The sequence below is a fragment of the Aythya fuligula genome, chromosome 10 (genome assembly GCF_009819795.1).
Source record: "Aythya fuligula isolate bAytFul2 chromosome 10, bAytFul2.pri, whole genome shotgun sequence".
NCBI lineage: Eukaryota > Metazoa > Chordata > Aves > Anseriformes > Anatidae > Aythya > Aythya fuligula.
In genome coordinates this window covers 12,457,195-12,473,224 of record NC_045568.1, presented here as the reverse complement: position 1 = coordinate 12,473,224, position 16,030 = coordinate 12,457,195, and the positions used below count along the sequence as shown (strand labels likewise).

Genomic DNA, 16,030 nt, shown 5'->3' with positions numbered 1-16,030 from the left:
AAGTCAGACCTCTGGTACTTCTCTTCTGAGTATCTTCAATCCCTCTTAAAAACCAGTCCACCACGTACCCAGCTCCTCCACAACTGCCCTGTAATCCCTGCGCTCGTTTTGGCAACTCAGCTCCTCAGGGACAATGTTAAATTTGTAGTTAAAGCAAAGAAAATTAGTCACTTCCCTCCTACTATCCCTCTTGGGTCCTCTCAGTAAGCTCAAAGTGCAATTAGCCCAGAGATGCTTAAAAGCACAGAGGTGAAAGGAAACGATCTGCAGCAGTTCAAGAGACCGAGCCCAGCTGTAAATGCTGGGGTACTCCTTTACCTGACTGGTCACAAACACACCAACTGTGCCATTCACTTGTTCTGTACAACACCCAGCAGGCAGAAGACACAGAGCAATGGTGAAAACAGTAACTTATTTCACTGTTATTGCAAAAAAAACAACCAACCAACCAAAAAAAACAACAGTGCTGCTTTCCAGCTCCTTTGTCAGCAAAACAGGCATCTTTGCTCTACCGAAAGACCAGCTGAGAGGATTAGTCCCCTTGGGAAATCCAGCGGATGGAAGGTATTATAAACACAACGCATTATTAAATATAGGCTTTGTGAAGCTCCGGACAAGCCCCACTTCACACGGTTGCTGTAGGTAAGGAGGCAGCGCTGTCAGGACATAGCCACACGTGGGATTTCTGGCCCCAAGCTGGCAGCTCTCCCCCAGAGCACGCAGCCCGCGACGCGCACCGTACCAGCACGGTGTTCAGGTTGTGTGCACACTGGGGCTTTTGTTTGCCCTGCTAATGGACACCTTGTGTTCTGCTCTCAGCGCTGCTAACGCCCTCTGCTTCACCCAGCGTGGCTCGCAGCCCTGGCGCCTCTTCCCAGGGTGGTGAGAGAGCTGCAGGGCCTGACAGAGGTCCTCATCACGCGGCAGATTTTATCTCGGATGTGCTGAGGGATATCTGCAAAGCCAGCCAGCAGACACACAGAGTGAAGGATGGAGCTCGCGCTTAACTATATCACCTCCAGTTCACATCAGTTGGATGTGCTGCCTCAAATGCAACACTTGAATTATTTTTATGCATTCTTCCCATTTTTATTGGAGAATACTTTATTCAAGGGGCTCCTTAACCATATGACTGCTGTGCTACCTCAGCACGGCCATCATGCAGATGTCCCCATGGCTCGCCGTGCAGCTCTGTTTCGATTCTCCTCAGGTTCAAAGCCTAAGATGCCTGGGAACAAAACAATAGGCTGATGGCCAGCCACCAGCAGGAGCTTGACTGTGTTGTGACAGAGCCACACGGACACACAGAGGAGAGTCTTGTGATTCTCAGCTGTTTCCAGATCAAAGCCATCATTACACTACACCACTTACAAGAATCTGTAATCTTCTTTCCGCCTAATGCAACCTTCCTATGCCAGCAATTACACAGTAAATTCATCATGTCTTAGAAATTTCTGAATTCTGAAATACTGCCTTTCTGGCGAGAGGTCATGCCTGCAAGCTGCAAGGCTCTGATCTGCCCACTGCTGACAACTAGCAGGGCAGAACAAACGTTCATACACGCCACCAGTGCTTGAACCCAGTGCATGACACCACTCTAGCAACACGGATCTTTTTCCAAGCTCTGTGATCCACAGATGAATCTATCCCTAATGTTTCACAGGAAGCATTTGACCTATTGGAGCACCTGTACTGGTGAAGAGATGGAAAAGCAGCTAGCCCTACATTCCAGCAGACCATAATCAAAAGCAGATCCTGCTATGGTCAAAGCTCTGGCCTAAAGCTATAATTGCACTTGCCAATATCCCCTGAGAAGTAATTTTATTAAGTAATTTTATTCCTACCATAAATGTTCCAGGTAAGAAGCTACTATCCAGTCTCGATGGCTCGAGAAGAACAGAGGGCAGCTGAGAAGACAAAAAATGGGTGGAACAGCACGTTCTGCAAGCCACTTCTCATCACTGTGAGCGACGTGCAAACACCCAATACAGCGCTCTTTGTTCCTTGCTGAAGAGCCACTAACAAATGAACTCACAATTACTGCTAGGTGAACAAACACAAGCTTTAGAAACAAATGTGCGTGTGGAGCTATCAGTAGTTAGAAGCATTCCCGTCCTTCCCGAAAATCGAGAGGAAAAAGCCAGCGATGTCTTTTGATTCAATTTTCCAAATTATTTCCCAAGCACAAGCGTTGCTGCCTCTCTATTTCTCGGTCTGCAGTTAAGCCCATCACAACATCTCCGGGAGGACAGGAAGAGGGAGGATAACCTACATTTAAAGCTGATGGTTTCCTGACAGGCTACACTACTGAGCTCTTGGTGGATTTACTGAACCGTTCTGCTTCCCGTGCTCACTGCTAGCGCACAACACAGCTGTTATAGACAGATTGCACCAAAAGTGTGTAGCCTTTAATTAATTCTGAAGGCAACTGCCACGGCTTAAAGATTTTTTTTTTTAAATATTCCATCTTTTTTGATGAATTCCCCTTAAATAGGAGAATGGTCCAGACAATGCTCTGAACATTGGCTCTAATGCACTGTAAAATATTAATATCTAAATGATACTTCTGAGTTTCATTTATTTAATCTGGATCACAACAGAAGGGCCGGAGGATTAGTCAGTTCTGCTACAGAATATTTATATCGCATCCACAAAACAACACCCAGTAACATGGGAGCAATGGCACTATTCTGTCATTTGGAAATTGGAGTCAGACAGCTTCTTCTGTAGCACTATTTTTACCTCTCTGACTTCACATATCCCTCTCAAAGACTTTACTCATTTATTAAAGAAACAAACCCACAGCTCACTTGGACACGTTTTACCAGCGTATCAACACAGAAGTTACTTCAGTCCTCACCAATCGTTTCCCTAACACCACATCCTATCCCCCCGACACGGAGGGTGAGTCAGATGAAGTTCCATCCTCTAGGTTGTGTCCCATACTTGCTACCAATCCCAGCAGAAATGTCCTTGGAAAAAAGAGGGTCCCTCATGCTTGCATCTGCAACTTCTACCGTACAGTCTGCAGAGCCAGCCCACAGCCAGAACACAAAGATGTAAAAATTAACAGCATAATTTTTTGAGCTGCGTGATGACCCCGGGGCTCCAGCACACTCAAATCATCCAGCGTCAGGGAGAACACCAGAGCTGTGTTTTCCGCACAAAAGCCCTGAATTACAGTCCCCCTTCGAAGTTTCACGTGCTCAACAGAGACTTGCTGTTTTCTGACATGGAAGATGACATTCCCATTAAATAAATACATCTATTTTGGAGTCTTATTTACCACAACCAGGCCAGCTCCCCGCTCTGCTCTTTAAGAACACTTGCAGAGATGAACACAAACCTCTGTTTTCCAAAGAAAATCGACACCAAGGAGAATCCCATGTCCAAGACATCCTGTTGGAGCAGGGCTGACACAGACAAGGGAGCTCTGTTAGACCAGCTGTGAGTAACACCAAAGTTGAGGTTAAAATAACTTTAAAAAAAAATCTAAAGGCAAAATATAAAATCTGAAGTGGCAAGGGAAGGCAGCACGGCAGGCCTGTGGTAGAAAACTCGCACTTTCAGGCTACAGAATTAACAGCATTAGTAAATAAACACTTGAACAAATTAGGTTTTCTAAAACCCTTGATAGTTATCACTGACTGTTTGAAAACAGGTAAATTTTCTGGAGGTCAGCTGAAGATGATGTACTAAAACCATGCTGCATGCTATCTTCTCAACTTTTTGATCCTACTGACATTTTAACGATGCTTGTGCACTGCTAGGAGTCTGGAAAAACTGCAGAAAGTGCTCCTGGAGCCGTGGCTGTATCAAGTATTAGTTTTAGCCATACTGGAATGAACTGGTGGTAGTGGACAAGTATTTCCCCTAAACACCTCCAGCACATCCAATCTTTCCTCTTACATATACTAAAACATCCTATAAAGAAGTTTAGAATTCCAGTACAAATGGTTAATGAAGAGTTAATGATTAATACAGGGTAAAAATAAGCTCTCTTTTATGAATTAAGACAAACTACACAAACATTTAAAAGGAATAAAAAGCAGCCACCAGCTGCCTGCAATTAAACTAAGTTTTCTTCGTAGTTATCATGTAATTGTAAACTGATGGGCTTCTTTTCACTTAGCCATCTTCTCAAGCACTAACAAAAAGTAAACTCAAAAACCACATTCTAAACACATTTTCAAAAATAGGAAAATCAAGGCAGTTGTCAGTTTCCTATTATCTTAGCACAACACGAGGGTAACTTTCTGCCCGCTTTGTACATGTGAAGATAAAGGGTGCTTTAGGATCTGCTCCAGCTCGCTGCGTGATCGAGCCAAAGATCACTAAGCAATTTTTTCTTCTAGCCCACAAGCTCCTGACTAAACTAATGCATCTCAATGAAAGCAGATTTTTTTCCTTAGGGTTTTTAAATTACAGAAACCACCACCTTAACCCAGCAAGCCGTTCCCCAAAGGTTATTTACCCTGAGTAAAGTGCCTTGTCATTTTGTCTGATATTGCTTGTCACAGGACCGTCAGTCAAAGAAGCTTCTACTCACTTTTTGCATGAACAGTTTGAAAACTAATCCTGCTTCTTAATCCTCCTTGGGCAAGGAGATAACAACAGCTATTCTAAGTCAGACAGAAGTCCACCTACACAGAAACCCCGTCTCCAACAACAGACAAGAATAGATGGCTAAGGAGAAGTGGAAGGGCAGACAAGCACACGGAAATTCTTCCAGCTTTGGGCCTTCCCAAACGCAGACTGAAGATGTGCAATCCTCTGGATGGATACATGAGGTGACCTGAGCTTCTTCAGACAGAAAGAATTAATTTCTCTCATAACTCTGTCAGCCCTTTTGCCAGCATCTTTAAATAAATAAATAAATAGATAAATAAATAGATAAATAAAAAGTACCTGACCCAGATGAGCATCCTCTTTTCATGGCAACTGACCTGGACACACTACCCCATTTGACCCCCCAGGCCTCCATTTACCCACCCAACAACCTCTCACTCTCCCAGCTGCCACATCATATGCCAAATTTACCTCCTGTCAAATACCAACCGAGACCGAAATATTCTTCTGGGCAACTAAGTTGAAAAAAAAAAAAAAAAAAAAAAAAAAAGTTCTCTAGCCTCTGATGTGCAGAGCACATTCAGAGAACGTAAATAAGTTTAATTTGTTGTGATAAAGTCCTTCTGGGAAAGCATAGATCACTTCAAGTTACCCGTCTAATTCACCCTGCTGAGCTAACCTACCATTTCTACACAAACACAGATAAATCTAAACCCATCACCTCCATAGGAACAAGCTTGCCTGCAGAAGTTCAGGACCCCATCTGTTGATCAAAATACAGGCTAATGTTGGAGCAGAGGGACAGCCTTGGAGTACTCAGAAAATTCCAAGAGCAGATTTCCCATTTCCAGTTAATTGAGATCCAAGAGCCAGCTCTTAATCTGTTTAATGGGAACCAAACTGACTTTGAAAGAACTGTCAGATAAGGCTATTGGAAAAAAAAAAAAAGTTAAGCTTTTGTGGAATTACAGTTACAGTCCCTATCATGATTTAATAAGTAGTTAAGAGAGGAAACCGTAAGTGGAAGAGTTTCCCAAGAGAGGAAGGTTATCAGTGAGATCTGCAAAGAATTCATTCTGCAACCTGTGCTGCTCAGTATATTCACAGAAGATGATCTGCAAAGAGGAATATGTCTGGAAGCGGCAAAGTTTACTAAGAAAAAAATTGTTCTGCACAATCAAATACAGAAAAGACATCAAAAAGTTACAGAAATCGCTCAGTCATAACCACACAGTATCTTCATTGCCAATAAATACTAAAACCAACAAAAAATGTACTAATTAGATAAATATATGTGGACCTGAATTATGTGTTAACGCTCAGGAGATTTTTGGAAACTTGGTAGGTCAGTTTGGTATTTAGTATCAAGTAAAAAGGGCAAATGCAACCTTTGGCACGATCAGGAAAGCAAACACACCACCATCTTGTTGTTGAACGCTGCAGGCAGTTCTGCTTCCCACATCTGAAAAAGGAGACAGAATGACAAAAAGGACAACAAAGATGATCAAAAGCATAGAACAGCTTCCATATAAGGAGAGACGGAGCAGAGCTGGGCTTCAGATGGACAAAGAGGCAACCGGGGGAAGACAGGGAAAACGCAAGAGATCTGAAACAACAAACAGTGTCAAGATGAGAAGCGTGGAGTAATTAACGACCACTTCTTACAATGCAGAAAAAAAGAGCACCCATAAACTTACAGATGACTTTTCTAAGCCAGTTCAAGGATAATTTTCACTGGATGCAATGTATTTTATATAACATTTAAAATGCACAATTAAATTGCGGAGCTCGCTGCTGTAGGATGTCATGGAGACTAGAAACACAAACAAGTTAAAAGAGATTATAAAAATTAATGGAGAATAGATGTAGTCGGGATCAGATGATCAGATACGACTCCTAGCCAAGGAGGGCCCTAAACTGGTGATGGTCATAAGCAGGGAGCATCAAATGGGGGGAGGAGAAGAGAAAAAAAATAAATAAATCACGCTACACATGCCCTGTTCCTTACAGTACTCATTAAGCATCTGCTTCTGGCTATTGTCAAAGACAGGATACCGAGCTAGACACAGCTCTGCGAGTTGCCCCAGGAGGACAGTTATATTTAAACTTCTTATTTTAATGGTACATTTATAGATTTTATTTACTTTTAAATATTAGGAATGTAACTTCAGCCCTTCCTAATCGCATATTTAGGAAGCCGGAAGCCTAACCTCATCGACTATTTCTAAAGGCATTATCTGCCTTATTAGCATGTAGATAGCATCTCGCTGACTCCTGACAGCGCAGCACAAAGCTAAGGCACAGCACGGCCGCCAAGCAGGCGAGCATCACCTTCAGCAGGCTGGGAAGGAGAAGCAGAGGCTCCAAGCCACGGGGCACAGAGGTGGCAGAGGTGGGTCCGGAGCACCAGCAGCCTCTGCCAGGAACAGCTCTGCCCTGTTTTGCTAAACACTCAGTGGAAACTTCTCACTCAGAAGCCGGCGGAAGAAAACAGGGGCCGTGCGCGCCGTACGCAGAGCTAAGCGCCGGGGTTTAACAGAACTGCTATTGGTAAAAGTAGGTCAGGGCCGACCGTTCTGCCCAGGGAGAAAGGAAACTAAAGCACAGCAGACTGTTTGGCCAGGTATTACAGAAATCCCTCATCAGGGATTTCATCACTACTTCAAACAGGCGTGATTCATGTTTTACCGGCCTCCACCTCAAACACGGCACGCCTTCCCAACCGCGCTGCCCTCCCTGTCATTACGGGCACCTCTCCCCAGCCTCGGCCCAAACCCCTCCTGTTCTCAGCTTCGGCTCCACGGGGCTGCCAGGAAAGCTTGAGTCCTGCCTTAGCTACTCCGTGGTGATTTCCACGGGGCAGAAATGCCCACTGCTCCCACCAGAAGCAGCTAGGGTAGTGCCTGCTCTCAGTGCAGTCACGCCTGGCAGCGTGCCCCCAGCAGGGAGGGCAAAACCTACCGCGTGCAGCACGTGCTGCCCGGACAGCACCAAGACCCCTCGCCAAGCTCTCCTGTCCCAGGGATGAGGGCCACGCTCTCAAAGCAAGTCCTTCTGTGGACAGCCTGGCCTTGGGATAACCTAGCAAGAGAGAAAAGGAGCTTCAAATGTCTTTAAAACCTGCTTCCTGCAGGGGACTTGCAGTGCCTCCAGTTGAGCCGACTGGTCACCATCTCCAGAACACCAACCCACCGCAGTGAGGTCTAGCAGTTTTCCAGCACATCCCCAGCTCTTCCAGTACAAGTTGTGGCAGCTCCCAACCCCTTCCAGTCCTAGAGCTCAGGAAGAACTGTGAACAGACAGGTGATCTTCCCCATTCCCTCCTTCACGGGGCAGGCAGGCAGCTCCAAATGTCCAGTGCAGGTGGGCTTTGCTGTTGTTCTTCACTGTAGGACACCTTGCCTTGATTTCAGTCGTGTGAAAGGATGCTGGCTCTGCACTTGCATCCCAAGGGGAAACTGTGCTGCTCACCATGCCAGCATCAGCCCGACAGGACTGCAGAGTGGAAGAGAGACCAGGGACCAGCCGCAGGAGTTGTTCAGCCAGCAGCGGTACAGACCACAAGCAGACACACAGCACCACATCCCGAGCTCCACCACCCAGCTGTCGGGATGCAAATCAGAGCCCTTAAGCCCTGCAGCCTGCCTCAAACAACCCCTTTCACTCTGCAAACACTGATCAGCACAGGGTGCTGCAGCCTGTTAAAGAATGGCGTTTCCTTGGCACCCCAGAAGTCCTCCTTTGTTTAGCACAGCAGCTCTGTAAAGACTTAATGCACCCTTGGAGGGCAGGAAGGAGTTCTCCTCTGTGTTTTCCTTCTTTGCACATAAAATTCATTTTTCTGCCCTCCCCACTGTAGAACCATACAGCCTGACAGCAGTTTGACAGCCTTCCCCCATTACTCCAGCACTGTCAGCAGTTCTGGTTACAGCCATGAATACCGTCAGTAATATGCAAATAAACTTAATGCAGTGCAACCACATGAGTAGCATCTACTCCCTCCCACCCAGAAGAGACAGCAAAATCAACAGAATTCCACATCACTGCCACAATCTGCTTGTGGTTTGCCTTCAAACCAAGCTGGGTAACATTCTATCTTGTATTACTCAACTCATTTTAAAACATTATCAGAAGTGAAGCTTTGATCAATTCATCTTCCATAAATTAGTACCTAAGCCTGGAAGACTATCAGCAGTCAGCTATGAACTATTAGGCTCGATAATTAGGTTACACAGGTCTGCTAGATAACGATCCACGTTGGGGCACCCAGCCATTTTCTCCCACCTCCACAATCCAATACCAAAGCTTTCATAAGGCCCAAACTAGAAAGTAGCACGCCAGGTAGTTCAGAAAGCCTGGGGACCTTCTCAAGGTGCTTACAGCACGTAGAAAACACGGAAGCTCCCAAGCTTCCACTGTGCTACCGCAGAAGAGTGAACGACTTGGGTGCCAACTTAAGAGCCAGGATCAACTCTGCACCAGCCTCAAGAGCCCCAAGCAATGCCCTTCCCGCACAGGATGGGATCTTGGCTATTCAGCACTCCCAGACGTAGCCCAAGACAGAGCAGTGGTGCAGGAATCGTGCCTGAAGAGCTCTCAAGGTGTTTGTGGTCGAGGAGCCACAGGCTGGCAGCAGGGATGCAATGTGCTCTGCAATCACAGCCCTGCATCCCAGACTTTGTCCAGACGTGGAAGTTCTTGGTTCAAGGATAAAATTCAGACCAGCAGACAGCATACAGATAGGGCTGCAGGGCACTGGCCTTCACCTGATGTTTTCCATTCATACTTCTGTGGGCCCACAGCCTGGAGGATTGGAAGTGTGCAGCTTAGAAATTAAGTGGTAAAGGCAGCAGAAGTCTGGGATGCTGCAAGATTTGGTGCTTGGAGAAATAAGCCATCTGGAGCAAGAGCTCTCCAGTCACTTTGTTAACATCGAGTCACGCAGACATGTAATCACACCTTATCCACAACAAGGAATTTTATTACAAGACAAAATTCACCATGGCTTTGCAACATGAGCTGCTGTTGCTGTCTGCATTCAGACTGAGGAGATCCTAATATTTTCTAGTGACATATTTGAGCTCCTGATCCCATTCAGGGCTGAGAAAAGATTTTTGGTGCTGCCCGAAGAGCGCCATGGTTCAGAACTGGTTACCTCTTCGTGGCAGCCATGAATTTTAAAGGCTTTTTGGCTGAGACTGTTCTCCAGCTGGTTTGCAATCCACCTACCTTCGCAGTCTGAGAGCCACTGGCTGGACAGGACCGACTGGCTCTTCCCTTTGCCTTTCAGGGAAGCCCAGACCTTCACCCTAGGGCCACAGAGATGCACTAACAGGTCTGTTGCATAAACTGCACTGCTAGTCTGGAAATGCAAACTGCTACGAGCAGGAATTACAGCCAGTATAACTGGCTGACTGTCGGCATTTCAAGAGACTGCTACCTTGCCAGAGTGACCCCTGGGCAAAAGTGCCCAGGAGACAGGAAAACCAGATTTACAGTAGTCTGTTAGGAACAGCAGTGAGTTTTGCATCTGAGTGGCTGCTCTTCTGCTGCAGGAAGCAGCTAGACAGAGCAGAGAGGCTGGTGAGAGGAACACAAAAAAATTACCCACGTTTGTACCGAAGGGATAAACCATAGCCTGTGGTCAGCACAGGAGTGGGCCAAACTCAAAAATTGTCCTATAAACGTCAACCCAGTAGGCCACACTGGGGCTGACAAGCCCAGCATCATAAAAATACATTAAATTAAACCTTCACAGGGCTTACTGGGAAATACATTAGCTGGAATCATGGAATAGCTAGGAATGGAAAAGATCACACAGGCTAGAGATCAGGTTCAGAGCAAATCTAACTTTGATGGACTACCAGCAGAACGGCAGACAAGTGCAGCACTTGCAGAACAGGCTGAGAGAGAATGATTGCTGGAACAAAGCTACCGATAAAAACTGAGAAATTGAGAGTAAAACAGGAAAGCTGCTCTCCAGAAGGCGTACAGGCTGAGCCCTTTGCTACTCAATAATGTTGAGACTTCTCTTTTGGGACAGAGACACCTTTCTGCAAACAGCTGACTAAATAGGCACAACATGTCAAGATGATAGCGCAACAAACTACAAAAAGGGAACAAAACTTAATGTAGTCTTCAGACAAGGATGCATCAAGAAAGAAAATAACCAATGCAAACAGAAGTTTATGCTAAAGTTATGCTAAAGAAGTTTATGCTAAAGAACAAAATCAAACACTCATTTTAAAATTAAAAAGCTCTAGAATAAAGTTACCCTCTCAAACACGTGCATCATTCTGAACCTGAAGTTGCATTGCAGACCAGTTCAGTTGGAAGGGACCTGCAAAGAAGATTGAGTCCAACTGCCTGACCACTTCAAGGCTAGCCAAAAGTTAAAGCACATTAAGGGCATTATCCAAATGCCTCCTGAACACTGACAGGCACAGGGCACCAAACACCTTGCTAGGAAGCTTGTTCCAATGTTTTTGAACCTCTCTTCACACAGCTTTGTGCCATTCAACTATCCTACAACATTCCTCCAGGAGCATCTCCTTCAGTACACAGGAGGAACAGCTACCACTGACCTCGATACCTCCTGCTTTGGAGCTGTCACAGCACCGCTTCCAGCCCTGCTGACAACAGGGCAGCCAAGCCACACAGAGCAACGTACTTTCCTGCAACCCTAAGCACAGTGGGACTCAATAGTTAATGCATTTCATCTGCTGGTGGGGAAGAAAGTGTTTTCATGCCCATCTTATAGGTGAAGAGTTGAGGCACAGGTTGAGACACAATCTGCCCAGCATCCATCAGGAACCCTGTGGAGCAGGGACAGAATTCAAGACACTGACAGTGCTCAACTGCCACAATGCTGGGAAAAGCCTTTCTCTGGCTACAAGCCCATCTTAATTCCCAAATATCACTGTTATTCTATCAGAGACAAAGCAGTCACCCTGCACCTTCAGCATACAACCATGATCTAGCAGTAACACTGCTCTGTATTTCACAACTGAGGCAAGACTACTGTGAAAAACCTGAAGAATAAACACACATAATGGGAAGAGCGTAGGTATACTTATATAGCAACATTTGATTTATAAACGCGTATCAAATTTTCAGTCATTGGGACACATGAAACAACTTCCCAGATTTGCATGAAAAGCCATATCCATCAAGTTCATCACAGACCTGAAGTCTTTGTAGTCAGTGCAGATCTGTCACCAGAGCTATAGGAGTCCAAGCCAGAAGTAACGAACTGCCATTAGATTCAGATTAGTGGAGAGGAACTAGACAAAGCAGCTGTGATGACAGATGTTGGGTTTTATTCCAAACTTAAGCCCACACTGCCTACTCCCACTCTTTCCCAACACAACCCTTGTCCTAAACCCTGTGTGTACTCCACCTGGCTTCGGGTCTCAGCCCAGGCACCCCTTCACTCCTCACAGCTGCAGTGCACTACAGGAAAAAAAATTAACAATATCCAGCAGCAACAGAAACCACATCCCTATGGACAAAAGGACAGACAGCCTGACATGGCTCTCATCCTTCCCAAAGAGAAAGTTAAAAGGAACAGCTAGGGCTGCCATCCTGTACTGCGCTCTCTGTAGACTTGGGTAAGCATCTAAAACCAAGCATAAGACCTGACTTGCAAGGGAGAAGCATCTAGAATTGAGCCCTGTTTTCTAGTTATTTTTAAATGTTTAGACAGGACCTCAAATACGACCAGTGTCTCGAGAACTTCTAAAGAGTCTGAACCTCACGTAGACCGTGACATTTTTAGTTTGAAAGCATTTGGAACAGAGATTGTATTGTTTATGGATCTGCATATCACCCATTTTAGCTCAAATTAAGTTACAGTCCACTGCTAGGCAAGGACTGTAACACTCCTTAAAGGGGGATATCCACAGAAATAAGATTTAGGCTCTCAGCAGTAACAATCCCTGTAACTCAGTAAAACATTTAACATCCCAGAACAGCAAGGACCAGCATATGCCACGAGGAAAGGAAAATGTCAGCTTCCCTGCTTAGAATATGCGTCTTCACACCACCCTTCCCATCTGCACAGCTCCCCAAAATATACTCTCCACCTCTCTTGAAGCTCAAGTCAACAGTCTGCAGGCTTGAACAGCCCACAGGCGATGCTTTTAGCAAGTCTGAGGTGCGTACAGCACATCGCAAGCGGCACAGAAGAAACTTGGGCCACAAGCTGTGCCAGTCTCTGTTTTTACAAGGTTTATTTTTATTTCCCTCCATCCCGCCCAGCTCTGACAGACCAGCTTGCAGTTGTTCTGGCACCGGTGATGGCCTGAAACCGTAAGAAGGAAGCAAGCACAGAGCAGCACTTTGCCTCCCTGAACACTCTCCCAGGCTTCAGCGATGTGCAGCTCAGGGATTTCTCAGGACAGAGGCGGTTTCTATGCATTTAGGAACCTTCAATAGCTCCTTATTCTGTGGAACTGCCCTGTGTCCTCAGATACACACAGATGTTAGGCATTCACAACATCCTGTGGCAAGGAGCTTCCCAGGTTAACTGCACACATCAAGGACTAAGTCATTACTTGTTTTTAAGCTTACTACATGCTGGCCCCATTCAATACCTATTCGTACTTATGACTCTTCCATGTGAATGGAAAAAGACTAAAAAACAGTTGCTGCCCCTCTAACCTTTTCATGTCATTTAGGATTTTGATGGTAACTATCACTCCTTTCTTTTCAGGTGGAAGAGTCTCAGTTTATTCCATTTTCTTTGTATAGAAGATACTCCTCACCTTTGCTCATTGCTGCTGCTGTTCCATTTCCAATAACAGAAAATACCCTTCTTAAAACACAATGATTTTCACAAAGCTGCAGAAATCAAATTCTATGTGAGCTGGAGAAATTAGTGAGATGATTAGTAAATATTGCAGGGACTCTCTACCTCCTGTAGTGAATTGCTAGTTAGTCAGTTCTGTTAAAATATACACCCTATAAAAATTGCTCAAAATTACTTTCAAGCCCCAGCATCCAATTACACTTTATTCCTCCAGAATAGGAGGTGTTTTTCTGAAATTCTCTCCCCATTAGTACTTTGAAAGTACAAATAACATTCTTATGCTTGATTTAGCCTACCCAATGAAGGATATCTCTTACAACAAAGGCTGTATGCCAGAGCTCTATTCTGTCATGTGTTCTTTATGAATATTTCAATCTTTTTCCTCAATGATAGACACATTATGTAGTGATTTCCTGATGCTACATAAAATAACGATATCCTTACTGGACCTTGTTGTTATACAGAGTCATATATTTATTTTTAGAATTATTGTTCTTATTGTGACCCCTGCAAAATCCTCAGTGACTTTTTTCCACAAACGCAGTGATCCTTCCTAATTGCTTCCAACATTCTTGATTATTATAGTGAATAAGAATTCACTATGCATGCATGCTTCGCTTGCTAGGCAACCTAGACTCTCCTGTCAGGCTGAAATATCTGGCTTTTTTGTCCTTTGCCAGTTTCTCTATTAAGAGGAAAAACAAGCATTTTTTTTTTTTTTTTTTAGAAACATAACTAGAATTAGAGAAAAATAAGCAAAGCCATTAAAACCAAACAATTCAAAAGACAGTAGATATATTATTTAGTATTATAACACTTAGTGCTAACAGCATTTTGTTTTGTTTTGCTTTAAATCAGTCTAACTCACAATTTAGGGCTTTAAACCATTCTCTACCAAGAGTTGGAAGGAACACCTCACCTCACTCCACAAATAACCCATAACTGGTTCTGATAGAAGGGAAGAAGCCTCCTCTCAAGGTGGTGGATATCAAACAGCACAGAGGGCTCAAAAGTTCCTCTAACCCAGCTGAGCCCAGCTCTTCCAATCTCTTCCAGTACCTCAGATAGACAAGGCACTAGCTCTTCCTGGAAGCTGAGCTTCTAGAAAACAGTGCAGGAGGACTGCCCACAACTCTGTGACATCAAGCCATGCTAGCCCTGGAAATTACATTAAAAATGCATCTGGAACAAAATAAAATGATTTATTTTCACACAGGCATTCAACTGACTACAGGTATCACCCGTGGTACTTTAAGAGGCAAAATGTAGAAACATTCAGAATTGTGTCCTTCATCCCACTATGGATATATATATACACACACACACACACACACACACACACCTATATATATATATAGGTCTGCATTAATTTTCCAATGAGCTCAGATACTACCAAAACAAAAATCTAGCTGTTATAAGGTTAAATAATTAAACAAATAGAGCATAAATAGCTAGTAAAGGGCAGCTCAGCATGGAACAGGAGACATCCTGGAAACAGAACAGCAAAACAACAAGTTGCAAGACCAGAAAACTCTTTGGACTTGTGTTTCATTGAAACGTCACATTTTGAACTGAAGCAGGAGTTTGGAGTAGTTATGCAGAGGCGTTACAGAGATGAAGGAAGTACATGGCCTAGAAATACCCCAAATCTCACCAATCTGAGTGCTCTGCGGAGAGCACACCACACAGAACTGCTTGCCAAGCATAAAAAGCAATGAGAAAAGCTTCTAAAAACAAAATACAGCAGCACAGTTTCATGCGGAAAAACATGCCCCCTGCCCTTGAAACCAAAGGGTTTCTCCTCATTTCTGCCTTGTACACAGCACAGAAGTTGTATGTTTGCTCTTAATGTAACGAAAAAAAGAGATGGGAAAGAAAACAAGGCAAAAAATCCCCCCCCCTACACTGTTTAAAAAGAAGGGGAGAGAAGAGGAGGGCCCAAGTAACGCTCTCCTAGGTAACACAGAATCACTACTCCCACTGCACAAGAATGAAGCAGAGCGCGACTTGGATAATAACCGTAACTCACATTTCAGAAGTCAGTTTGTTCAGCCATGATCTTTTGCACTTAAATGGACTAAAAACCATTTCCTCCAGTGCAGTTCTGCTGAGGCACTGTTTCAATAGGATCTGCATAGAATCAGCTGGATATCTCAAGGAATACATCACGCATGTAGTGCACAGTACACAGACCTCTGTCCTCCCCATGGTCTTTTATTTTTTACGTACCCTGAAAGCGTGGACCCAGAAGAGACTGGCCTGAATTCAAATCATCTCAAGTACTTACTCCTTCCCTATTTCAAACAGCTTTGATTTAGTGGTTTTACTTGAACCACCCAGAGCCAACGAAAAGCTGAGGGAACCAGACTCACCGATCTTTGTACACGTGTTGTACGTACTCAGGATTTATTCGTGGAGGCTACACATCAAAACAGATTTTCCCAAAGCTTGCTCTTTAACATTCAAGATTTTAATCTAGCTCTACTACCAAACTGAAACCAAACAGGCTGCACACACACAGAAGCCCAGGTTAGGGGTTGCTGTCTGGCTTTGTTCATTGCTTTTATTCTTGTTGAACCCTCCTGCTACTACAGCTGCAGGTCTAACAAGCAGACTACTTTCTGATGAAGGGCTCCTGTACTCCCTGTGCTC

General features: G+C 44.5%; 1 protein-coding gene across 1 annotated transcript in view; it reads right to left on the bottom strand.

The window, feature by feature from the left end:
- The window catches only part of PLXNB1 (plexin B1), a 74,420-nt gene that overhangs the window by 37,735 nt on the left and 20,655 nt on the right, over positions 1–16,030 (bottom strand). The window lies entirely within an intron of this gene.